Source organism: Schistocerca cancellata, chromosome 1, assembly GCF_023864275.1.
Source record: "Schistocerca cancellata isolate TAMUIC-IGC-003103 chromosome 1, iqSchCanc2.1, whole genome shotgun sequence".
Taxonomy (NCBI): Eukaryota; Metazoa; Arthropoda; class Insecta; order Orthoptera; family Acrididae; genus Schistocerca; species Schistocerca cancellata.
Window position 1 is genome coordinate 56,331,797 of NC_064626.1, and position 26,711 is coordinate 56,358,507.

The following is a 26,711-nucleotide window of genomic DNA, read 5'->3' on the forward strand; positions in this document are numbered from 1 at the left end:
ACGTGCTCACGGAGCAAGCTGTGAGCAGCAAGGCGCGAGCATGGAGCAGCGCAAGCACGCTACCCCCACTACCGGACCAGAGCGGAGAGTGGGGAGAGTCACGTGGGGCACACAGCAGCTGCCGCCAGTCAATGTAAATCCGCGGCCACCTGCAGGGATATCACTCACGAATTATTACTGTGACAAATGAAGCAAATAAAGGAGAATGTACACGTGCCACATAATTTTATTAGCTTAGTGTATGCCTCTACATTCGTATTAATTTGTGAGCTGTTACACAAGTAAAGGTGTCACTGAAGTGTGGGATTCTCTGTTATCTTGTACTTTTTGCCCTTTACAATTGCGTCTGTGTTCGGAGTAATTGTTCTTGTGCATCGTAGGCGCAGCATGCAGTTTAAATTTCGATCAGACAATGCGTTTCTCAGGCGCGTCTTGTTACATTTCATTGCAGAGAACAGTTATTCACTAACATACATGGAACCGAACATTGATATTATTGTAGCCGCCAGTTTGTGCAAATGAGGATATCTATCCTGAGGGAAGTGTCTGTAAAATTCCAAAATGTTTTTCTTGTTCTGAAATTTGTCTCTGTATTCTCTGTCACACTGCAGGTCAATAATTTCTAGTTGCAGCTAAGGACGAATCTCTTCAATATTCGCTGAGAATGGAGAGGAGAACAGATCAGAATCACTGTCTAGTGCAGTCAGATCTTGAAAGCGTTGATCAAACTCTTACTTAAGGGCAACTAAACTATGTGAATAACGTTTACAGTCTTTGTGAATATCTCGAATGGATGATAATTTAGGAAAATGAGCTAGATTTCCTGTTTCCGGCTGACTCACCCAAAGTGTCAATTTCATTTTAAAAGCTCGTATTCTATCTATGAAATGAGTAATTAGCAGATCTTTACCTTGTAGTGAAATGTTCAAAGCATTCAGATGGCTAGTTAAATCTGCTACGAACGCAAGATCAAATTTCCATGAAGGCTCTTTCAATTCAGGAACACACATGTTATTTATTTCCATGAACATATTTATCTCATCTAATAGGCAAAAATTGGATTTAATAATTCGCCACGACTAAGCCAGCGGACCTCGCTGTAATAAGGCAGGCTACCATACTGGCTTTCTACATCCTCAAGAAAGCTTTTAAATTGTCTGTGTTGTAGCCCATGCTTCCTTATATAATTGGTTGTACGAACAACAACACTCATCACATTTTTTAGAGTGACGCTCTTTGCACATAAGTTTTCCTGGTGGATCACAGAGTGAACGCCCCTTATTTCATTCGGCACGGTCAGTTTTTGCTTTTTCTCCTTCAACAGCGCAACGAAACCTAATTTTTTCCCTGTCATCGCTGGTGCACCGTCTGTAGACACTGAAACTAAGGAATTCCACGAAAATCCTATATTTTCGACACTTTCTTCAATACTACTTAAACTATCACCTCCGGTTGTAGTGTTCTTCATGGCTACTACATCGAGGAGCTCCTTCCTCACCTGAAGATCTCTATTAACACCTCTAATAAATATGGAAAGCTGCGCTGTTCCAGTGATATCAACACTTTCGTCCAGAGCTATAGAATACGCCATAAAATCTTTATAGATATTTGCAAGCTGGCTCTGGACGTCGTCTGCCATGTCCTGTATGCGACGCATAATGGTCATGTCAGATAATGGCACAATCCTAAACTGTTCAACTTGAGATGGACACAAATGTTCCACTGCAACTACCAAACATCTTCTATTAATTCGCCATGAGTGAAGGGGCGCAGGGATTTTGCTAAAAACAAAGCAATTTTGTAGCTCACTCTGGGAGCTGCCTCAGTTGATTTTTCTTCGTCATCCAGATCTTCTTCGGATAGCTTCCTTTTAAGTTTAATAACTTCCTGTGCACGATCTGGTCCATCACATTTTCCACTTCCGTAGTCTTTCGCGTGGTACGACATATAATGTCGCTGCAAATTAGATTTCCTAAAAGAATTCAGCGTTTTGTGACATACTAAACATTTTGCTACACCATCTTTTTCTGTAAACCGATACAATTCCTCCCAATGGGGGTTGAACTGCGAAAACATGGTTGGGGTTACACAACGGCGACTTCACATGATTCTAAACCAGCGAAGTGACTGTTAGAGCTGATCTTAGTACTTTTAACGTTACACAGTTGGCGCGAATTCAATAGGCACGCTGCGGTCCTATTCATACGTGCGCGCGCATTTCCCCTCGCTCCCCTCCCTCCCTACTCCGCGACCTAGCACCTGCTCGCAAGCACGTGCCTGATGATGAGGAAGCAGATATGCACATATGTCCATCCACAGATATTTGCGATTATCGGTGAGAGAGTGCGGTACGTACAGACCCTATTTTTGGACTCCTCCTATGGCATGCAAATGTCGCACGAAGTTGGAATGATCACAGTACATCACTTTTCCAGTTCTTGGGTACACTAAGGAGGATCCTTGACGATTAATGCGCTTAATCGATCTTCATAATATCCCGAAGTTCTTCATGAACGAGGAGAGCCACTAATATCAAACTGATCGTCCTAAAAACGAGAAAACATTTTCTTGCCGTGCTCTCTCCAATAATATTATCCTAATCAATGGTTCAATGTTTCTGCCTACCTCCACTGTTCTCACACCTCTACTGAACTCGACGAGAGGAGTATGTCGAAAATATTCCGACGTTTTTCAATCAGCACACCATTTTCTAGCGTTCACAGCTCCACTTAGTCTAATTCTGTAAACTCAAATAGCATCATAGAACTACAAAGAAAAAATTACAGTTGATACGTAAAGCCATAGCAACCTGAATGTATGAAACAACATTGAATATCTCTCCATCATCTTCCCCAATAGCTTCAAATTTCTTACTCAAAGTTTTGAATTTATTCCTGTAAAATTATATTTGCTTGTTGCTCTCTTGCATGTTCTCAAGAAACGTGAAATATAAAATCAAGTAACATGCAGTGCTATTGCAGTGCCATTTAAAATGTCGCTGTTTTCCTCTCGTCTCTCTCCACACGCTCTGACAGCTTGGCGTGGCGGTGGGGGAATGTGAAGTAAGGTTTAGCGCTTTGGCACTCTGGCCTAGGCATGATCCATGAGCCAATATCTTGGACACTTCTGGAATACGATCTTCACGATAGGTGTCCTCATAACAAGCTGACTTCCCACATGCCACACTGGCAGGTGCCAAACCATACCTATATTGAAGTGTAAGTGGCATCGATATATGTACCCTTGCATCACACACACACACACACACACACACACACACTCACACACGACATCCTATATGAATTCAGAAACACACACTTGGCGTGAACATACAACTCATTGAATGTTGTTGTTGGATCTATTCAGTAAGAAGACTGGTTCGATACCACTCTTCACGCTACTTTACACTGAGCAAGCCTCTTCGTCATTGAATAACTACTGCATTCTACATCCTTTTTAATTTACTTGCTGTACTCGTCTCTTGGTCGCCTGTAGAATTTTTATCCCCTCCCCTTTCCCGCCCCTGAGACACACATACATTATGTGGTCAAAAGTATCCGTACACCCACAGAAAGAAACGTTTTTCATATTAGGTGCACTGTGCTGCCAACTACTGCTAAGAACTCCATATCAGCGGCCTCAGTCAGACATCGAGAGAAAGCAGAATGGGGCGCTCCGCCGTACTCACTGACTTCGAATGTGGTCACGTGACTGGGTGGCACTTGTGTCATACGCGACATTTCCGCACACCTAAACATCCCTACTTCCACTGTCTCCGATGGGATAGGGAAATGGAAACCTGAAGGGACACGTACAGCACAAAAGCGTAGACATCGTCTGTTGACTGACGGAGACCGCCGACAGTAGAAGAGGATCATAACGTGCAATTGGCAGACATCTATCCAGACCATCACACAGGAATTCCAGACGGCATCGCGATCTACTGAAAGTACCATGACAGTTAGGCGGGAGGTAAGAAAACTTGGATTTCATGGTCGAGCGGCTGCTCATAAGCCACACATCACGCCCATGAATGCCAAACGAGGCTTCGCTTGGTGTAAGGAGCGTAAATAGTAGTAAAACGTTCTGTGGAGTGGCGAATCACGGTACACAATATGGCGATGCGATGGCAGGGTGTAGGTGTGCCAAATGCCCGGTGAACGTCATCTGCCAGCGTGTGTAGTGCCAACAGTAAAGTTCGGAGTCGGTGGTATTATGGTATGTTCGTGTTTTTCATGGAGGGGCTTGCACCCCTTGTTGTTTTGCGGGGCACTATCAAAGCACACGTCTACATTGCTCGTATTAAGCACCTTCTTGCTTTCCACTGTTGAAGACAGTTCGGGGTTGGCGATTGCATCTTTCAACACGATCGAGCACCTATTCACAATGCAAAGCCTGTAGCGGAATGATTGTACGACAATAGCATCCTTGTAGTGGACTGGCCTGCACAGAGCCCTGACCTGAACCTATAGAACATCTTTGGAATCTTTTGCAAAGCCCACTTCGTGCCAGGCCTCACTGACCGACGTCGATAACTGTCCTCAGTGCAGCACTCCTTGAAGAATCGGGTGCCTTTCCCATTCCAGCACCTGACTGAACGTATGCCTGCGAGAGTGGAAGCTGTCATCAAGGCTAAAGGTGGGTCAACACAGTATTGAATTCCATCGTTACCGTTGGAGGGCGCCACGAACTTGTAAGTCAGATTCAGTCAGTTGTCCAGATACTTTTGACCACATAGTATATGTGTGAATGACCTTTTTCGGTTATGAATCTAAATATGTCAAAATTACATCGCACCCTGAGAGAAATAATTTGTGAAATTATCTGCATATGTCTGTGTACTGGCAGTTGGTTTCTGATAAAGTTTATATGACGATTTCAGTCCCCTATAAATTTGATATATTGAAAATTTGTTCCTCTTGTTGTCTGTGTTGTTAAGGGATATAAAATACGAAATCAAGCTGTATGCAGTGAAAGTGCACTGCAATTTAAATATGGCTCATTCGTGGCTTCCCTCTCTTCTGCCTCCTCAGTAAGTGTGTTGTGGTGGTGGCGAACATTTGCAGGCAGGTTGATCGCTATGGCACATGAGACAGGACAAAGCTCACCAGCCGAATTCTTGACCACCAATGGCTTAAAAGAGCATCGTGGTCCTGTGATATACTTCACTTGCCTCATGTGACTGAAGCCTCTAATGAATACCCGTAAACACGATTGGCGCTATCGATCAAAGTGATCGTGTTTATAGCCTAAGTAGCGAACCAACTCGTCTTCGCATGCGTAGCAATAAGGATCTATGACCAGACAGCTAGTTAGGCGTAGGGATACTAAGTTATACAGTATGAATCAAAAGTCCACTGACTAACTTTCAGTGTTTGTTCAGAGATTCCTTCTGGCTATTTTGGTACAAATGACCCAGATCTACAGCGCTTCGTTACAGAATAATAATGTAATTACCACTTATTCCGTTTGTTTCCGCAGTCACGAATGTTCCTGTGAAAACACCTTCGTAAGAGTAAGATACCTGTGATATGCAATATTCAAAACATACAACACACAACACAGAATAATCTCACAATCCTCAGACGAAACATTTACAATGTTATCACAGTGTGTTCAGCACGTGCTGTCGAAGTACATTGCATCACGAGACAAATGGATATAGATGTCGTTTAAAATGTCGACCACCGTAATTACGTCGCAGTGTACATCGATACACCATCCACTGTTTTGCACGATCAAGCATTCCTGGAGTTTGATGTACTAAGAGGGCGTTCTATAGGTATTCTGAAAGGAAGTTGGTTTGATTCAGGATTCCAATACACCATATCATTCCCCGCTCTTGAGGCTACAAAATCCAATTTTTCATTATTACCTCCATTAAATGTGAAGGCCTTACGGCTCCTTACTGGGGGAGCGGGGAGGGGGGGGGGCTGTATGCCCGCGTGGAACCACTCTACAAGTAGAACTCGGAGGCCCTATATTACTTTTGCCCATGGAGTGTATCCTTCATTGGACCAAGCAGACAGGAACGAGAAGGCGTGACGTCCGGGCTATGGGTTGGACTAGGAAGAATAGTTAAATGAAGCTTTGTGTGCTGCTCCCGGGTGTGCAGAATTGTGTGAGGCAATGCTTTTTCACGGAGAAAGAAAGGTTCGTTTGAATTTTTATGTCGACGAACACGCGTAAGTCGTTATTTCAATTCGTTGAGGCTAGCAGAGTATACTTCGGATTTGATATTCGTACAATGAGGGAGGACATCGAGCAGGATAACCCCTTGGTGGTGCCAGAAGGCAGTCGCCATTAACTTACTGGCTAACGGGGCGGTTTTGACCTTTTTCTTCAGAGGTGAGGTAGTGTGACGCCACTCCATGGACTGTCGTTTTGTTTCCGATTTGAAGTGAGGAAGCTGCGTCTGGTGTTGCTGTGTTAGGCCCAAAATTCTCCCTATCAGTCTCATAAAGTGCAAGCAATTCCGCTCAGATGGTCATCGTTGCCGTCTGTGGTCTTTTGTAAGGCGCCATGGACCCCACCTGGCACACACATCTGATTACCCCAACTGGTGGACGAGGGTGTCTGCTCTAGCAACAGCGACGTCGAGCTGATCAGCGGAGTGCGATCCATTTGTCACCTCGAATGTATGTGTCCGCACTTTCCTACACTGCAGGGTCCGCCCCCGGTAGCTGAGTGGTCAGCGCGACAGACTGTCAATCCAAAGGGCCTGGGTTCGATTCCCAGCTGGGTCGGAGATTTTCTCTGCTCAGGGACTGGGTGTTGTGTTGTCCTAATCATCACCATTTCATCCCCATCGACGCGCAAGTCGCCGAAGTGGAGTCAAATCGAAAGACTTGCACCAGGCGAACGGTCTACCTGACGGGAGGCCCTTGTCACACGACATTTAATTTCAACACTGCAGGGGTCACAACTGTTTGCAGGCAGCTGGCACGAGCACTATCGCACAGGTTTGTGCGACCTCGTTCCGATGATGAGAGACACTTCACCGACTCACCTTCCTTTTGGTGAGTTACAGATGTTAGTACACATTCTGCATGCACCTATGAGCATCTGTAATACTCTGTTTTTTTTCTTTTTTTCAAAAGAAACTCAGTGGCAGCTGTCTGTTTGGAATGTTCCTCTGATAAAGCCATAATTGTCAAGGTAACATACAGTGTACAATAGACTTCACTGTTGATCGTGGCAAGCAGAAAACGACAACATATAGAATAACCCCTTCCGAGTCCCAGAACACTGTCTCTGTGACCTTACTGGCTCAGGGTGCAGCTTTGAACTTTTTCGTCAAGGGTAAGGTGGTGTGGCACCACTCCATGGACTGCTCTTTGCAGTTCGAAGTGAAGAATTCATGTTTCATCGCCAGTGATGGTGTTCTACCGAAAATTGTCACGATCAGCCCTTTAACGTGCACGCAATTCCGCACAGATGTTTCTTCATTGCTGTTCATAGTCTTCGGTTAGGCGACCAGGGACCCAGCAGGAACCTACTTTTGTGTGCCCCAACTGGCGGAGGAGTGTCTTGGCACTACCAACAGAGACATTCTGCTGTGCAGTGAAGTGAATAATTGTGATTCGTCGGTAACCTCGAATGATAGTGTCCACACGATCCTACTTTGGAGGAGTTAGAGCTGTGTGTGGCTGGTCGGCATGTGGAAAAACGGATAAGTTTGTGTGATGTTGTTGTGATGATGACAGATGCCTCGCCCAATGACTCTCCGTACAATTGTTCGCTGCTAGATCTGTGTAGACATTCTTCAGGCACCTGTGGATATCTGCTTTGCACCGATTTTCCGTCAAAAGAAACTCTTTGACAACTATCTCCTTCGAACGGACTGTAGTGGTCACTTCTGCCACTGAATGTAACAGCAACACCAAATATAGGGGGAAGAGGTAGAAGGCATCATTTTAAGACTCGTTCGAGTGATATTGTTTCCAGCTACAGTGGCCCCGTTCCTCTCGATCTGCATCACTGGGTCCCGCAATGCTGAGGACACTACTTCACTGTCTGCGAAATGGATTGGCGTGGAGTGGCTGCCTCAATGACCCATGCACGCACTGCTGTGGGTTGGCCTTGAACGGCAGTGCAGTTGCGTCATCATTAGGATGCCAGCAGCTAACTCTGTGAGCTGTGACCCAACTGACTCAGCGCCGCACGGTGTGAGTCGCAGGCAGCAAGCTGCGTGCTTCTGCCGGGGTGACTACGATCATGGTGGCAACAAGTGCATACGGTCCAGAATCCGAATCGGTGGCCCTCGCCTCGGGATTCCTCTGGCGTCTGTTGAAAGCCCGCGCAAGTGAGCCGTGGAGCGGCCTGCCGCTGGCTGGCTGCGGACCCCATGTCGGCCTCAGAGTGTCGAACCAGTGACCGCCAGTGGACTGGAACGCTGGCGCCTCATCTTCTGCTGCGTGCCGGTGGTGGTGTGCAATGCTCCGCCATCCAGGAGAGCTGTCACACTTGAAAGAAACTCGTTAGAGACCCGCACCTATTTATACACAGCTGTGCACCTGTGTTTTGCCATACGCGCTGCTTTGCGTCACATACGCATAACACACCAAGTTGGCCAGTGGGCCCCTTCTGCCTGTGATTTGTGACATTCAAAACCGTTACATGTACTCTTTCAGCATTTTGATGGCCCTGTGGCCTCTATTCTGCTTGTCAACTGTTGGTTTGCGAAACTCAATGGAATCCGGCCTGCATCTGGCTGTAACATGTCCTCAGAATATTGCACAAAACTAACTTTCCCTGTCCTAAACGGTGGTGCTTCTACAGCACTACAGGATCTGAAGCAGCAATATTCCTCTATGCTACACAGCAAATTCTGTCTTTTTTCTATTAAAATGTGGCCAGAAGAAAGTGCTGCATTACCTGTTCAACACCCCTTGTTCTTCCATGACTGCGATAATCCTAGCAACCGGTTCTTTGCAGGAAGTGATCTTAAGTCTCGTAGTCTAGAGTCCTCACACACCCATACAAAAGGAAGCCTGTTGGTGTCCCAATTGGTGGCCAAAGTGGGCATGGAACAGGAGAACCAAGAGCGATTCACTGTCGTCCAAACGAAAAGATCCACTGGAGACACTGGGTTAGTTATACCAAATTAAAGGCTGCTGTAAATACAGTCTTCCTTTCCGGATAAGTACCACAGATAGGTTGTAACACCATAGCTCTAATGCTCTACTGATTTATTTTGCTTTTGTTTCATTTAACGTTACATCGTTGAGCTTCTGTAAATATTGTTTCATTGAATCGATAACACAGAATTGTATACTCCTTTCTTTGTACAAACTTTGATGTCATGGTTTGGTTCAATACAAAGTAGTGTATCTGTCATTTAAATGCCTTGTCCCATTTGGAGGGAACAAAACTTACTGTATATGATTGTAATTTTGTGTGAATAAATTTTGGTAGAAATATCAATATGTGCAACTGTTCTGTTTTATTTAATGTATTTGTTTACTGTTATGTAAACTGCTGATCCTCACTTAGGGTTCTTAGATATTCTGTATGTAAAAGTTGTTGTGGTTCCCCTCGGGAACGGAACTGTGTAGCGCACGCAAATTGTGGTTGGGATAGGTAGGAAAGGTGGAACTGATAGTCAGTCGGGGACGAGCTACGAGTCGGGGACGAGCTACGAGTCTGTGCACTGTCGTGTAACAAAATGCATATTGTGCTGGTTCCGAGAGAGGCTTCTCCTGCCGCTTTCCAATGCCTCTGAAGAATGGATAAATAGCTGGAAATATTCTGGGATTGGTATCAATCATTGCCACCAAGAAATGACAGAGTCCAGCAATTCTACCTGCAATTCCACCTAACAACATGCAGTTGCCACCACATTGCGCAATCATTACATCGGAATACTACAATGATGTACAGTGAAGGATCTGCTTAATGGAAGTGTTAGTGTGTTCAAATATAAGGTAATTTATATCTGAATTTATGTACCTACCCCGATTTTTCTCCTCATCATAGCACCTCTCAGGTTCCTCTCCGTTTGAGCTAAAGTGATATCCGAGTGTCCTTACTAAAAGAACATTAAATCCCAGTATTTTGCTCATTAATGCCTCTTCAACATAGTAAAAAGAAAGTTAAAGTAAATGTGGCAAGAGAGTGAGTTAATGTAAACGTTGTTTGCTGAAAATATTCCTATTAAAACTGCTTATTAAAGTGCTGTTGTAAAATTAAAAATTAAAAGTTCTTAAGACTGAGGCTTATAAAGTAAATGATCACATTGTAGTCTATAGTAAATTCTAAAAGGTGAATCAGTTTCTTGCAATTTTGTCAACATTGTGATTCGCTGTAGTAAAAGTGGGAAACTGCAATAGTAGAAAATTATATGTTCATGGTTGCTAAGTGTTTGTCTCTCTTGTGTATTGGAAGTGCATATTAACAGTATAACAAGATACACAGTATGTCTATTGCGCTAATGCTAGGTAACAAGTAACGGAATGATCTCTATTTATGAAAACCATAATCTATTTATTAGAAAGACAGTGATAAGTAACCTATCAGTGAATTTCAACTAACTTTCATTTTAAATAGTAAAGTATTTAACTGATAGAGACTTAACCTATGTCCAATTTATGATCCTGGAGGGAATGCTAATAACAATGTTATAAAGACCACTCAGTTTGTGTAAGCCCTGAAAGTTATAGTGTGTTTCGGTATCTGTTATAACTTTGCAAATAGTTGATGCTGCTCTAACTGTTAGTTTCAGTCTTACCGTAAACATATGTATGTGCCAGAGTTCACTGCACTCTCTTGTAACAAAGTATAGGTTGTGTTTATCCATTAAAGTTACTAATAACCATTTTCTTGAACGAGAATGTTAATCATTCTCTTGCCTAGTTAGGCTGGCGACCGTTTTCTTTGTCCGTTAAACAGTGCAGATAGGCAAAATTTTGTTTGTTACTGTTCAAATATTTACGTAATTCTGACTTTCTTTTCCGATAAGCCACCTCCGTTAAGTGCAATACGGTCAACATAACAAAATTCCTCTCAGAGGGTAACACTGCTCTGTTGCTTTATTCCATAATTGCTTTAACAAAACAGTTTTATTTCAAAACCTGTTTCCAGCTTTATGGTTATGGTATAGCAGTAGCAGACGGTGGTGTTATAAGGTGTTTTGGATCGTCTCGTGTCGTGAAGGGAATACTCAATGAGAAAGTGCGCATTTCTTTCGTGTATCGACCAGCTTCCTTCTCCTCTTCTCTCTAGTTCTGGTCTCTAAGGTTATATGCATGAGACCGACTGGTGAGGGAGGCAGGTATTTCTTAATTGTCCCGTGGTGTAGTATAGACACTGTTAAATGTTACAGAAGTGCCTCGTAGCTTTCCCTCAACTAAGAGCTTTCCGCGTTTTCCGGTACTGGGGGCTCTGGTTCTCTGAAACATTGGGGTGAGTCTCTTCTTGAGAAATCAGAGTTCTTCCTGCTTTTTGGCTCTGGGCGATTGGAGCTGTCGAGCCCCCGTTCCCGCAAAAAAAAAAAAAAAAAAAAAAGCCCTGTGTGGCGCCGCGGGCCTCCACTGGCGGTCTTGAAACAAGGGACGTAATCCTAACGTCGAAATGGTGAAATCCGTTGTTCCTCTCGAACATGAACTGATGGAGGAAAATCTAAATACCAAAAAATAATTAATGTAGCGTAAAGAAATTCCTGGCATTCATTTGCCTATGTAATGTACTTAAATGATTAAAATTGCAAGTCTACAGGTTAATAAGCCACTGCAAATGTGAAATACTGGTACAATTGTAACAGGTGTAGCCACTAGAGCGTTAAATTAAAACGTGTCGGAGTGGATGTATTGTGTTGTACAGGGGCCGGATGTCTGTTTGTGGGATGGAGTTCCCTGCCTGATGCATTTCATCGGTCAGTATAGGGACGATTATTGCTGTTTGTAGCTGACGCTGGATTTTTAGTACGATGATGTCTCAATTAGAGACAGATCTGGTAATCGAGCAGGCCAAGGCAACATGTCAACACACTATACTGTCGCTACGGCGTAAAATGTGGAGGAACGCCTTTTCGGGTTTTCTAAATGCACATCCGTGAATCCGTTAGGGCGCACCGTAGACGACATCTAATGCAAAGAGAATCCACCGATTTGCTGCATTTAGCTAATCTGGACGAACTATGTTTTTCAAAAATTGTACCTGTACTGCAGGATGGTTACAATAAGAGAATCGTTCTGGTAGGTAAACAAATGGTCTCTAGCATAAGCGCCATCCACTAATAAAACCCGAGGTATGATACCTGGCAAAATCCCCGTTTTTATGCGGTTTTTTTTGTAACATATTGTTAGCGCATGCTGTAGCATGCCTGCCCATGTATAGAATTATTATTTGTGTATAGCTATTTTCGGTATTTGTAACAAAGTTTTTTCATAATATCATTGCGGAGTGAGACTAATTTTGACAGTCGCTCTGTCCGATTGGTCACAAAAGAAAATTCAGCTCGAAGTAATAACTCTGATGCTAGATACAGCCTTTAGAAGTATTTCGTTGTGTGTATCGTAAGCAGGAATTTTTATAGGTGTTGGTATTTAGAATTTAAACAAGATTCTGTGCATCAGTACACATTAATTTTATCGTGTTTAAAACTCAAAGCATGAAAGTTGAAAAATATTTTATTGCATTGTTATTGGTTATTACACAGATTTATGCCAAGGACACATAATGTAGTTTCCTTTAGTTGTTAGTCTACTCTTTCTGCCGGCCGGTGTGGCCGTGCGGTTCTAGGCGCTACAGTCTGGAACCACGTGACCGCTACGGTCGCAGGTTCGAATACTGCCTTGGGCATGGATGTGTGTGATGTCCTTAGGTTAGTTAGGTTTAAGTAGTTCTAAGTTCTAGGGGACTGATGCCCTCAGAAGTTAAGTCCCATAGTGCTCAGAGCCATTTCAACCATTTATTCTTTCTGATGAACTGAAATAGTTGTCCTCACAGTTGGTATAACCCTCATGAACGTATTCGAGCTTAAATAAATATTCGCCCGCCCGGATCCTCTTCCGCCAGTAAATAAGTAAAGTAAGTTGTACATTTTACTTAATTTTATACATTTATTTTAAAATATACATCGATAAAAATACAAACTTTTGTGTAACTTACAGGATATAGACAATCTCATGCGTCGTATGCAGAAGTTTACGTTACGCAGAAAGTGCGGCACAGCGGTAGAAACCAGAACCTAAAATTTCTGTCTCTGTCGGCAGGCTCTAAACTAGGGAGATCAAAGGGATGCCGGCAATCAAACATCAGTAGAAAATTCCATGCATTTAAAGCAGCACGACTCTTTGAGGGCGGAAAGCACCTGTACCCTCGAAGAGGGAATCGAAACTATTGCACTGCCCTACCAATACCTAGATAGAGTGGCAGTGCTTTGACACACGGAAGTGAAATTGACGTTCAGTGACGACGGAAATCTGTATTGAGGGACACAATACCGGTTAATGGTACGTGGACGTACGATACGAGGTTGCATGTCTCCACAGCGCATTTTTCACTCTGACGTAGAGTGATAGGATTCGTCCTGATAGATTAAAATTGTGCCCCATGTCGTTACCACTTCGTCAAGTCTATATGATTCAGGCGTGGGGCTATCTTTCAGAATTAAAAAAAAAAAACAGGGATCATATCTTTGTCTGACAATTCTGATATACGATTTCTAAAACGAATTCTGGGCTGGTTCCATAGAATAACATACAATCAAACTACTTTCCGGTATTCACTCAGTCTGAAGTTGTGAGATGAAAGTCTTTTTCCTGTTAGATACAAATTGTTTAAGTGAGACAGAAATAAATTTTTCATTTCCTACCTTTGTTTATCATTCTCCATCTTCTGCTGTATTCTGCTGCTAAGGATTAGTAGCATCCAGAGTACCAGTATATGAACCATAGTGATCTCGTGTTGAACGTGGAAAGACTCTCGAAATAAGTGTACACAATTCTCTTGTCGCTTATGTCAGCAGTTGCAACAGTGATAATAGCCTTGCGGCATGTAATATTTTCAACTTCAATTCCCTGCTGGTCTTCGAGCATCCATCTTTTCTGTGGTGTGTCGGCCTCCTGTTTTCTTGCGATGTGGACCAATGTTTATTATGAGCGTTGCGAAAATGAGATCATCGAGAAACTGATTTTAGGAACGTGGAATTATTAGCAGGGAAGAGAGCCTACTGGACTTTTTCCTGCCTTTATAATTACTTCATATCATGAAACACGTCTTACAAATACCTTTTGAATTTTATGTATTCCATTGCTTCCTCGTACTATATTGCTTCTACTTAAGTCTTACGTGCATAATTCTGTCCCTACAATCAATAAATAAATGCCAGCACTGTTAGTGAAATGTGTATCACGAAGTGAAAAACATGAAAATTAGATCAAAATTAATGAAATATCAGGGTAAACTGTGATACTACAAACAAACACGAATGTTATGGAAGTCCTCCTTTCTTACTGCAGTCGTTTTCGGGAACCAAGTGACTTAAAGGTTACAAACAGTCCAGGAATATGGTGCAGTTCCTGCAGCTATCACTGTTCAGTGAAACTCTCTTTTTGCCGCTTATATCATCCACTGCTTTCCTCTGGGTTTACATTTTTACACTTGCTCGGTAACAGAAATAAATTTTTCGCCTGCTCTTTTATTTCCCTTCATCTGTTGGACTCTTCAATATCACAAATTCCTTCTGCTGTTCTCACGTCTACTGTTACCACACTTAACATTCCAGATCTGCTGTAGGCCTACTGTTAGATTGAACAGAAGGTATTATTTCAGTCTCGTCTGAAACGCAAGTGCCGTGTGGCTAGGGCCTCCTGGAGGGTAGACCGTTCGCCTGGTGCAAGTCTTTCGAGCTAACGCCCCCCGAGCGGAGGAAATCTCCAACCCAGCCGGGAATCTAACCCGGGCCGTTAGGTATGACACTCCGTCGCGCTGACCACTCAACTGCCAGGGGCGCACTGAAACACAAATGAATAAAATGGAATACTTAGAATAGTAATGTGACATTTCGTTCTTTAGACGAATCGGTCATTGGTCTTGTATCAGTACTGAGTAAGCGGATGACTGCCAGCCGCTGTGGCGTAGCGGTTCTAGGCGCTTCAGTCCGGAACCGCGCGACTGCTACGGTCGCAGGTTCGAATTCTGCCTCGGGCATGGATGTGTGTGATGTCCTTAGGTTAGTTAGGTTTAAGTAGTTCTAGGTTCTAGGGGACTGATGACCTCAGATGTTAAATCCCATAGTGCTCAGAGCCATTTGACCCATTTTTTCAAGCGGATGACTATGAACCGCACTTATTTATTCGACTGTGCTCTATTTGTCGACATTTGTGTATTAACATCCATTCTATGCCTATACGGAAGTTATTCTCTATGTCCTGGTGCAATCGAGGTCACTATAAGACCTCGACAAGAGCATGAGTGAATTTATTCGTGAAAGATTTTCTCTGGTTAATCTACTACTGCATTACGTACACGAAAGAAGTGGCTTGGAAATAAGCACATAAGATAAAAATTAGTTGAAGAGGGAAAAATCGAACGTCAGCATGGTATACCAAACGCAACATGTTTGACAGACATGGAAGTTTGAACTAGAATGAAATTCCAGAATGAGATTTTCACTATGCACCGGAGTGTGCGCTGATATGAAACTTCGTGGCAGATTAATACTGTGCGCCGGACCAAGACTCTAACTCGAGACCTTTGCCTTTCGCTGGCAACTGCACTACCATCTGAGCTACCTAAGCACGACTGACGCCCCGTCCTCACAGCTTTACTTCTGCTAGTAGCTCGTCTCCTGCCTTCCAAACTTTACAGAAGCTCTCCTGGGCAGGAGTTTTAATCTGCCAGGAAGTTTCATATCAGCGCACACTCCGCTGCAGAGTGAAAATCTCATTCTGGAAACCTGCCCGAGGCTGTGACTAAGCCACGTCTCCGCATTATCCTTTCATTCACTTGTGCTAATTCTGCAAGGTTTCGCAGGAGAGCTTCTGTAAAGTTTGGAAGGTAGGTGATTTGGTACTGGCAAAAGTAAAGCTGTGAGGACGGGACGTGAGTCGTGCTTGTGTAGCTCAGATGGTAGAGCACTTGCCCGCGAAAGGCAAAGGTCCCACGTTCGAGTCTCCGTCCGGCACACAGTTTTAATCTGGCAGGAAGTTAGAATGAAATTTTCAGTCTGTATCCGAGTCTGCGCTGATATGAAACTTCCTGGCAGATAAAAACTGTATACCGGGCCTGGACTCGAACTGGGGACGTTATCCTTCCGCGGGCAAGCACATGCCTGCGAAAGGCCAAGGCCCTGAGTTAGAGTCTCGGTTCGGTATACACTTTTTATCTGCCAGGTATTTTCATATGAGCGTACACTCAAGTGTAGAGTGAAAATTTCACTCTAGAAACATCACCAACGCTGTTGCTAACCCATGTCTCCGCTATACCCTTTCTTCCCGGAGGACTAGTTTTGCGAGGTTCTCAGGAGAGCGTATACGAAGTTTGGAAGGTAGGAGAAAAGGTATTGACTGAAGTAAAGCTATGAGGAGAGGTCACGCGTCGTGCTGGGGTAACTCTGTCGATTGAGCACTTGTCCGCAGAAGGCAATAGTCCCGAGGTCGAGTCTCGGTCCACTACATAATTTTAATCTGCCAGGAACTTTCGAGACTCAACTATTTACTTGAGTCCTTATCGTCCACTTGATATTACGAATTACGTCTGCAATGACTATCGATGCTGTAGTGCCCAGGGCGTAACAAAAACGTAGAAGAGGGTCCTCATCTTACTAATTTTATGTTCTACGCTACTAAGTAAGAGAAAAATTGTACCGTGTTTTCGTAGAACACTTGGAATATATCTCAGACTTTCATGCGCCATCCCTAATAGAGCCGCTGATTTTGTCCGTTTTCCTTCTCATTTTGTAACTGTTCTTAAAATTACCCCTAAATATTAATATGATATTTCATGTTCCAATTACAGCGTGCATTATTAAAATAGTCCTCTGCAAGAAGTCTTTGAAATCACATCACATTCTTTTGGGAACTTTCACCACGTGCAGTACGAAGGAGGCGCAAACGAACCATGAAATTTGCCATCACATCGTGTAAAGCCACAATGGAAATGGGTTCAGATGCCACACAGATCGCCGATTCAGACTCGTCCAGGCTGTCGAGATGATTTTAAAAGAGAGTGACTCTCAAGGTGCCCCACAAAATATAGTCACAAGGAGACAGATCGAGTGACTATGTAGGCCAATCTATTGACGCGTCAATAAATTTATAAGAATCGAACACGATGACTTTATTCCCAACGTAATCTTTTTTTTTTTTTTTTTTTTTTTGTCATCAGTCTACTGACTGGTTTCATGCGGCCCGCCACGAATTCCTTTCCTGGGCTAACCTCTTCATCTCACAGTAGCACTTGCAACCTACGTCCTCAATTATTTGCTTGACGTATTCCAATCTCTGTCTTTACAGTTTGTGCCCTCTACAGCTCCCTCTAGTACCATGGAAGTCATTCCCTCATGTCTTAGCAGATGTCCTATCATCGTGTCCCTTCTCCTTATCAGTGTTTTCCACATATTCCTTTCCTTTCCGATTCTGCGTAGAACCTCCTAATTCCTTACCTTATCAGTCCACCTAATTTTCAACATTCGTCTATAGCACCACATCTCAAATGCTTCGATTCTCTTCTGTTCCGGTCTTCCCACAGTCCATGTTTCACTGCCATACAATGCTGTACTCCAGACGTACATCCTCCGAAATTTCTTCCTCAAATTAAGCCGGTATTTGATAGTAGTAGAGTTCTCTTGGCCAGAAATGCCTTTTTTTCCATAGCGAGTCTGCTTTTGATGTCCTTCTTGCTCCGTCCGCCATTGGTTATTTTACTGCCTAGGTAGCAGAATTCCTTAACTTCATTGACTTCGTGACCATCAATCCTGATGTTAAGTTTCTCGCTGTTCTCAGTTCTACTACTTCTCATTACCTTCGTCTTTCTCCGATTTACTCTCAAACAATACTGTGTACTCATTAGACTGTTCATTCCGTTCAGCAGATCATTTAATTCTTCTTCACTTTCACTCAGGATAGCAATGTCATCAGCGAATCGTATCATTGATATCCTTTCACCTTGCATTTTAATTCCACTCCTGAAGCATTCTTTTATTTCCATCATTGCTTCCTCGATGTACAGATTGAAGAGTAGGGGCGAAAGGCTACAGCCTTGTCTTACACCCTTCTTAATACGAGCACTTCGTTCTTGATCGTCCACTCTTATTATTCCCTCTTGGTTGTTGTACATATTGTATATGACCCGTCTCTCCCTATAGCTTACCCCTACGTTTTTCAGAATCTCGAACAGCTTGCACCATTTTATATTGTCGAACGCTTTTTCCAGGTCGACAAATCCTATGAAAGTGTCTTGATTTTTCTTTAGCCTTGCTTCCATTATTAGCCGTAACGTCAGAATTGCCTCTTTCGTCTCTTTACATTTCCTAAAGCCAAACTGATCGTCACCTGCCGCATTCTCAATTTTCTTTTCCATTCTTCTGTGTATTATTCTTGTAAGCAGCTTCGATGCATGAGCTGTTAAGCTGATTTTGCGATAATTCTCGCACTTGTTAGCTCTTGCCGTCTTCGGAATTTTGTGAATGATGCTTTTCCGAAAGTCAGATGGTATATCGCCAGACTCATATATTCTACACACCAACGTGAATAGTCGTTTTGTTGCCACTTCCCCCAATGATTTTAAGAAAGCGAAACGCCTGTTCGGTGCGTTGTGGTTTGGTCCCATCTTGTACGAACCACTCGATGCCTGATCGATCCTGCAGCGCTAACTTATGGCGACTAATTGTTCCGAAGCTGCAACGTAACGTTCAATAGTAATCGGTTTTCGCTGATTAAAAGCCCATAATGCATTTGCCAACGGCTCAGTTAACTCGGGCGGAGGACCAGACAGCAGTTCACGGCACTCACTTGCCCTTGAGGTGGGAAACTCTCCGAAGGGCGGAACAATGGCAATGATCACCGGTATGAGAATGCAGAAGGCAGTGGAGGCCCCTGCATTAAAGACACGTTACGTGTATCCACAGGACATGCGGCCTGCAATTAAAAAAGTGTCATGATGATCTGCCATTGGCAAAAGATTACGGAATAGTCCCCCCAATCGGATCCCTGGGAGGAGACTGCGAATGGGCAGGTGACCACAAGAGAAAGACTGAATAATCAACAGAAGGATATCGTTATACAAGTCACGGCATGGAATGTCAGAAACTTGAACGTGGTTATGAAGCTAGTAAATCTGAAAAGGGAAATTCAAAGGCGCAATCTAGATATAGCGGGTGTCAGTGAAGTGAAAAGGATTTCTGAGATAGGGCAACATCAACGGCAGCAGAGTAGGATTCTTAATGAGAAATTAGTGCAGACAGTGAGTTACTGTGAACAGTATAGTGATATGTGTGATCTGATCAGAATAGACAGCCAACCAACAACGATAGTACCGGTATACACGCCGACGTCACAGGCTGTGGATGAGAGGTATAGAAAGGGTATGAGAATACTGAAAAGCCAATACTATAAGTAAAACGAGATGAAAATCTAATAGTCATGGGGGACTGGAACATAGCTCTAGGGGAAGAAGAAGAAGAAAAGGTTACAGACGTATATTGGCTCTGGACAAGGAATGAGAGAGGGAAAAGACTAATTGAGCTCTGCAATTAATTTCAGCCAGTAATAGCGAATACTACGTTGAAGAATGACTAGAATGTATACATGGAAAAGGACGGGTGACATAGGAAGATTTCAGTTACATTACATCATTGTCAGGTAGAGATTCCGAAATCAAATACTTTATTGTAGGCTTACCCAGGAGCAGATATAGACTCAAATCACAACTTTGTTGTGATGAAGAGTAGGGAGTAGATTAGTCAGGTAGTATCAATATAAAAAGAAGTCGGATACGGAAGTACTAAGAATGACGAGACACGCTTGCTGTTCTCGAAGGCTATAGACACAGTAATGAGGAATTGCTCAGCAGCCAGCAAAACTGAAGACGAATAGAAATCTCTAAGAAGGGCAGTCACAGAAGTTGGAAAGAAAAACGTAGGAAGAAAGAAGGTAAATGGGAAAAATCCATGGCTAACAGAAGAAATACTTCAGCTGATCGATGAAAAAAGGAAGTACAAAAATGTTCACGGAAGTTCAGGAATACAGAAATGCCAGTCACTGAGGAAGAAAATAAATAGGAAGTGCAGTAAGCTAGGACGAAATGGCGGCTAGAAAAATGTGGAGAAATCGAAAAAGAATTTATTCTTGGAAGAACTGACAGCCTGCAGAAAAGTCAAAACAACCTGTGGTGATTTTGAAAGCAAGGGTTGTAACCTTAAGAGTGCAACGGGAATTGACAGTCAAATGCAGAGGGGAGAGAGGGGGGTTGGAAAGAGTACACTGGAGGCCTCTATGAGGGGGAAGATGTATCTGATGTGCTAGAACAAGAAACAAGAATGGATATAGAACTTACAGTTGATCCTGTATTAGAATCACAATTTAAGAGAGCTTTGGAGGACTTAAGATCAAATGAGGCAGAAGGGATGGATAACACTTCATCAGAATTTCTAGAATCTTTGGGGTAAGTGGCAGGAAAGCGACTATTCACGTTGGTGTGTAGAACGTATGTGTCTGGCGACATACCACCTGACTTTCGGATAAATGTCACCCACACGTTTCCAAAGACTGCAATAGCGGAAAAGTGCGAGAATTATCGCACAATCGGCTTAACAGCTCATGCATCCAAGTCGCCGAGAAGAATATATACAGAAGAATGGAAAACAAATTTGAGGATGTGTTTAATGACGATCAATGTGGCTTAAGGATAGGCAAAGGCACCAGAGAGGCAATTTTGACGTTGCGGTTGATAATTGACAAAGACTACAGAAAAATTAAAACAGATGTTCGAAATCCAGGGCAAAATAGGTGTAAGCTGTAGGGAGAGACGGGTAATTTACAATTTGCACTAGAGACGGAAGGAAATAATAAGAGTGGACGACCAAGAGCGTAGTGCTCGGTTTGAAAAGGGTGTAAGACAGGGATGTAGTCTTTCCCCTTACTGTTCAATCTTTACATCGAAGAAGAGATGAAGGAAACAAACGAAAGGTCCAGGAGCGGAATTAAAAGTCTAGGTGAAAGGATATCAATGGTACGATTCGCCGATGGCATTACTATCCTGAGTCAAAGTGAAGAAGAATTACATGATATGCTGAATGGAATGTAGTGTCTGATGAGCACAGAATATGGTTAAAGAGTACATTTAAGAAAGACGAAAGTAATAACAAGTAGGAGAAATGAGAGCAGGGTGAAATTTAACATCACAATTGATGAGCACGAAGTAGATGAAGTTAATAAATTCTGCTACCCTGTTGTTGATGTTGTGGTCTTCAGTCCTGAGACTGGTTTGACGCAGCTCTCCATGCTACTCTATCCTGTGCAAGCTTCTTCACCTCCCAGTACCTACTGCAACCTACATCCTTCTGAATCTGCTTAGTGTATTCATCTCTTGGTCTCCCCCTACGATTTTTACCCTCCACGCTGCCCTCTAATACTAAATTGGTGATCCCTTGATGAAGTTGTGCCACAAACTTCTCTTCTCCCCAATCCTGTTCAATACTTCCTCATTAGTTATGTGATCTAGCCATCTAATCTTCAGCATTCTTCTGTAGCACCACATTTCGAAACCTTCTATTCTCTTCTTGTCCAAACTATCTACCGTCTATGTTTCACTTCCATACATGGCTACACTCCATACAAATACTTTCAGAAATGACTTCCTGACACTTAAATCTATACTCGATGTTAACATATTTCTCTTCTTCAGAAACGCTTTCCTTGCCATCGCCAGTCCACATTTTATATCTTCTCTACTTCGACCATCATCAGTTATTTTGCTCCCCAAATAGCAAAACTCCTTTACTACTTTAAGTGTCTCATTTCCTAATCTAATACCCTCAACATCACCCGACTTAATTCGACTACATTCCATTATTCTCGTTTTGTATTTGTTGATGTTCATCTTATATCCTCCCTTCAAGACACCATCCATTCCGTTCACCTGCTATTCCAAGTCCTTTGATGTCACTGACAGAATTACAATGTCATCGGCGAACCTTAAAGTTTTTATTTCTTCTCCATGGATTTTAATACCTACCCCGAATTTTTCCTATGTTTCCTTTACTGCTTGCTCAATATACAGATTGAATAACATCGGGGAGAGGCTACAACCCTGTCTTACTCCCTTCTTAACCACTGCTTCTCTTTCATGTCCCTCGACTCTTATAACTGCCATCTGGTTTCTGTACAAATTGTAAATAGCCTTTTGCTCCCTGTATTTTACCCCTGCCACCTGTATAATTTGAAAGAGAGTATTCCAGTCAACATTGTCAAAAGCTTTCTCTAAGTCTACAAATGCTAGAAACGTAGGTTTGCGTTTCCCTAATCTTTCTTCTAAGATAAGTTGTAAGGTCAGTATTGCCTCACGTGGTCCAGTATTTCTACGGAATCCAAACTGATCTTCCCCGAGGTCGGCTTCTACTAGTTTTTCCATTCGTCTGGAAAGAATTCGTGTTAGTAATTTGCATCTGTGGCTTATTAAACTGATTGTTCGGTAATTTTCACATATGTCAACACCTGCTTTCTTTGGGATTGGAATTATTATATTCTTCTTGAAGTCTGAGGGTATTTCGCCTGTTTCATACATCTTGCTCACCAGATGGTAGAGTTTTGTCAGGATTGGCTCTCCCAAGGCTGTCAGTAGTTCCAATGGAATGTTGTCTACTCCGGGGGCCTTGTTTCGACTCAGGTCTTTCAGTGCTCTGTCAAACTCTTCACGCAGTATCGTATCTCCCATTTCATCTTCATCTACATCCTCTTCCATTTCCATAATATTGTCCTCAAGTGCATCGCCCTTGTATAGACCCTCTATATACTCCTTCCACCTTTCTGCTTTCCGTTCTTTGCTTAGAACTGGGTTTCCATCTGAGCTCTTGATGTTCATACAAGTGGTTCTCTTATCTCCAAAAGTCTCTTTAATTTTCCTGTAGCCAGTATCTATCTTACCCCTAGTGAGATAAACCTCTACATCTTTACATTTGTCCTCTAGCCAAAGGACATCAAATACAGAGAAGTCTACTAGTATCAAACATACTGTGGAGGACAAAAACAGTAGAGGAAGACAAAGATTGGAATGCATCCAGCAAATAATTGAGGACATAGGTTGCAAGTGCTACTCTTTAGATGAAGAGGTTGGCACAGGAGATGAATTCGTGGCGGGTCGCATCAAACCAGTCAGAAGACTGACTCAAAAAACAAATACGCCATCTGGTGCATACCGCAGCCCAAACAACAACTTTGGAAGAATAAAGTGGTTTCGCTTAACGTAGACGGGGATTTACGGAAATCCGTAGTCGCTAGTTTTGTTTTTTCACAAGTCCCAGCAAGTCCCATTAGATCATCAGCCAATCTGTCCGTTCGTCGGAAGTTGGGGGATGCCTGCGAGTGGTTTCCACTTTTGGTCATTTTGAATCGTTAAACCGTGTTTGAAAACTCCGAGCCTGTGGGGCCAGAGCAAGAGAAGCATGTTTCACAATGAAATACGTGACGTCAATCACTTCCTTTGGTATGCTATCCTTCCTTCACGGTTCAACGGCATCGCACTGTGTATTGCGATTGCTGCACCATCTGTTAGGAGATTTTCAAACTATTCCGAAATTTCTGTATTAACTTGTTGCAGCTGTCGCAACAAACATAACGTTTGTTGCACTCATCAGTCGGTCTTATTTATCGAGATACTTAATTTCTTAAATGAGGGTTCTCTTCGCTATACACTCTGTGATCACCACTTATCTTGTGAGGAGGTATCATCTTGATATTACTCTTTGGCTTGTATTTATCCACATAAGAAGTTTTGGTATTCGTTAGATTCGTTAGACAAAGGGGGTATTTTGTGCAAGCCTCTCTTCTTTTCCTCACCGAATAAGGCTGGAGGCAAAGAGAATTTTTTGTGGTTTTTAAATTCTTTTATAAATCTCTCCACCGTGATTCATTACAAGCAGCAGCAATTTGGCTGAGGCATCCTGTAGCCTCGTGTGTGTGTGTGTGTGTGTGTGTGTGTGTGTGTGTGTGTGTGTGTGTGTGTGTGTGTGTGCATTCGTGCGTGACGTCCATCTATGGAGCCAGAGCGCAGAGCTGCCGAGCGGTGGCGTGACGCTACTACTTCTGTCAGCAATATTCCAGCACTGGTGAGCTAAGGCGCGACTGATGGATGTCTCCAACTCTGCCAGGCTGGTGGCAACGACCGTGCACCACCGTTGAAGCGCTGTGGCTGGCACATTGTGTCCCAGTGCTCGGCTGACCATGCAGCGGCGTGTGCCGTTCGTCTCGAGTCTCAGGGCAGGCTGCCCTGGCCGCGAGGTCGAACTGCCGACGCCGTAGAGCATTCCAGATGGCGCCAAAGTTTCACAGCTCCATGATGGTAGTGCTGCGATGCTAACAGAAGATGATTTCATTGTATTGTACACTCCTGGAAATTGAAATAAGAACACCGTGAATTCATTGTCCCAGGAAGGGGAAACTTTATTGACACATTCCTGGGGTCAGATACATCACATGATCACACTGACAGAACCACAGGCACATAGACACAGGCAACAGAGCATGCACAATGTCGGCACTAGTACAGTGTATATCCACCTTTCGCAGTAATGCAGGCTGCTATTCTCCCATGGAGACGATCGTAGAGATGCTGGATGTAGTCCTGTGGAACGGCTTGCCATGCCATTTCCACCTGGCGCCTCAGTTGGACCAGCGTTCGTGCTGGACGTACAGACCGCGTGAGACGACGCTTCATCCAGTCCCAAACATGCTCAATGGGGGACAGATCCGGAGATCTTGCTAGCCAGGGTAGTTGACTTACACCTTCTAGAGCACGATGGGTGGCACGGGATACATGCGGACGTGCATTGTCCTGTTGGAACAGCAAGTTCCCTTGCCGGTCTAGGAACGGTAGAACGATGGGTTCGATGACGGTTTGGATGTACCGTGCACTATTCAGTGTCCCCTCGACGATCACCAGTGGTGTACGGCCAGTGTAGGAGATCGCTCCCCACACCAAGATGTCGGGTGTTGGCCCTGTGTGCCTCGGTCGTATGCAGTCCTGATTGTGGCGATCACCTTCACACAAACACGCATACGACCATCATTGGCACCAAGGCAGGAGCGACTCTCATCGCTGAAGACGACACGTCTCCATTCGTCCCTCCATTCACGCCTGTCGCGACACCACTGGAGGCGGGCTGCACGATGTTGGAGCGTGAGCGGAAGACGGCCTAACGGTGTGCGGGACCGTAGCCCAGCTTCATGGAGACGGTTGCGAATGGTCCTCGCCGATACCCCAGGAGCAACAGTGTCCCTAATTTGCTGGGAAGTGGCGGTGCGGTCCCCTACGGCACTGCGTAGGATCCTACGGTCTTGGCGTGCATCCGTGTGTCGCTGCGGTCCGGTCCCAGGTCGACGGGCACGTGCACCTTCCGCCGACCACTGGCGACAACATCGATGTACTGTGGAGACCTCACGCCCCACGTGTTGAGCAATTCGGCGGTACGTCCACCCGGCCTCCCGCATGCCCACTATACGCCCTCGCTCAAAGTCCGTCAACTGCACATACGGTTCACGTCCACGCTGTCGCGGCATGCTACCAGTGTTAAAGGCTGCGATGGAGCTCCGTATGCCACGGCAAACTGGCTGACACTGACGGCGGCGGTGCACAAATGCTGCGCAGCTAGCGCCATTCGACGGCCAACACCGCGGTTCCTGGTGTGTCCGCTGTGCCGTGCGTGTGATCATTGCTTGTACAGCCCTCTCGCAGTGTCCGGAGCAAGTATGGTGGGTCTGACACACCGGTGTCAATGGTTTTTTTTCCATTTCCAGGAGTGTATGATTATAGGACCCACTAATTAAATAAGGTGGTGGGTTATTGTGTATGATTACCACTGTTGTTCTTTTAAACTAATGTATCATTATCCTTGTTTTGCATTTTATAATTATCTGTGTTGCATCAAATAAAGTTTTCTTTTAAATTACTCATTAAAAAAATTGATTTCAGTACAAAAATGGCTGGGTATTTATACGCTCAGAGTCTGTGGTTGCCTGGGTATTGCTGTGCCCTGCAGCACGTATCCTAAACGCTTCCATAGTTGCTGGTATGGAAAGGCTTCACCGTTCTTCCACTTAGATGCCCCTGTACAAACTATTTCCGCATGTCACCCGGCTGGTTCGCCTCGTAATATGAGATGGCTGTGCTGTGTTTTGTAAGGCACAGCATCCTCACTTATCTGTGGTCGCGCGGGATTAGCCGAGCGGTCTCAGGCGCTGCAGTCATGGACTGTGCGACTGGTCCAGGCGGAGGTTCGAGGCCTCCCTCGGGCATGGGTGTGTGTGTGTTTGTCCGTAGGATAATTTAGGTTAAGTAGTGTGTAAGCTTAGGGACTGATGACATTCACAGTTAAGTCCCATACGAGTTCACACACATTTGAACATTTGAACTTATCAGTGGCTGTGTCTGCTGTAATCTACTTCGTATTTTACACGTCAGAGCCAGACTGTGGTCTGTGTGCTAAATCACCATCCGCCAACGCGGGACTTGCATGTAGACGACAGTACGTCAGGCGTCACCCTGATAATGCT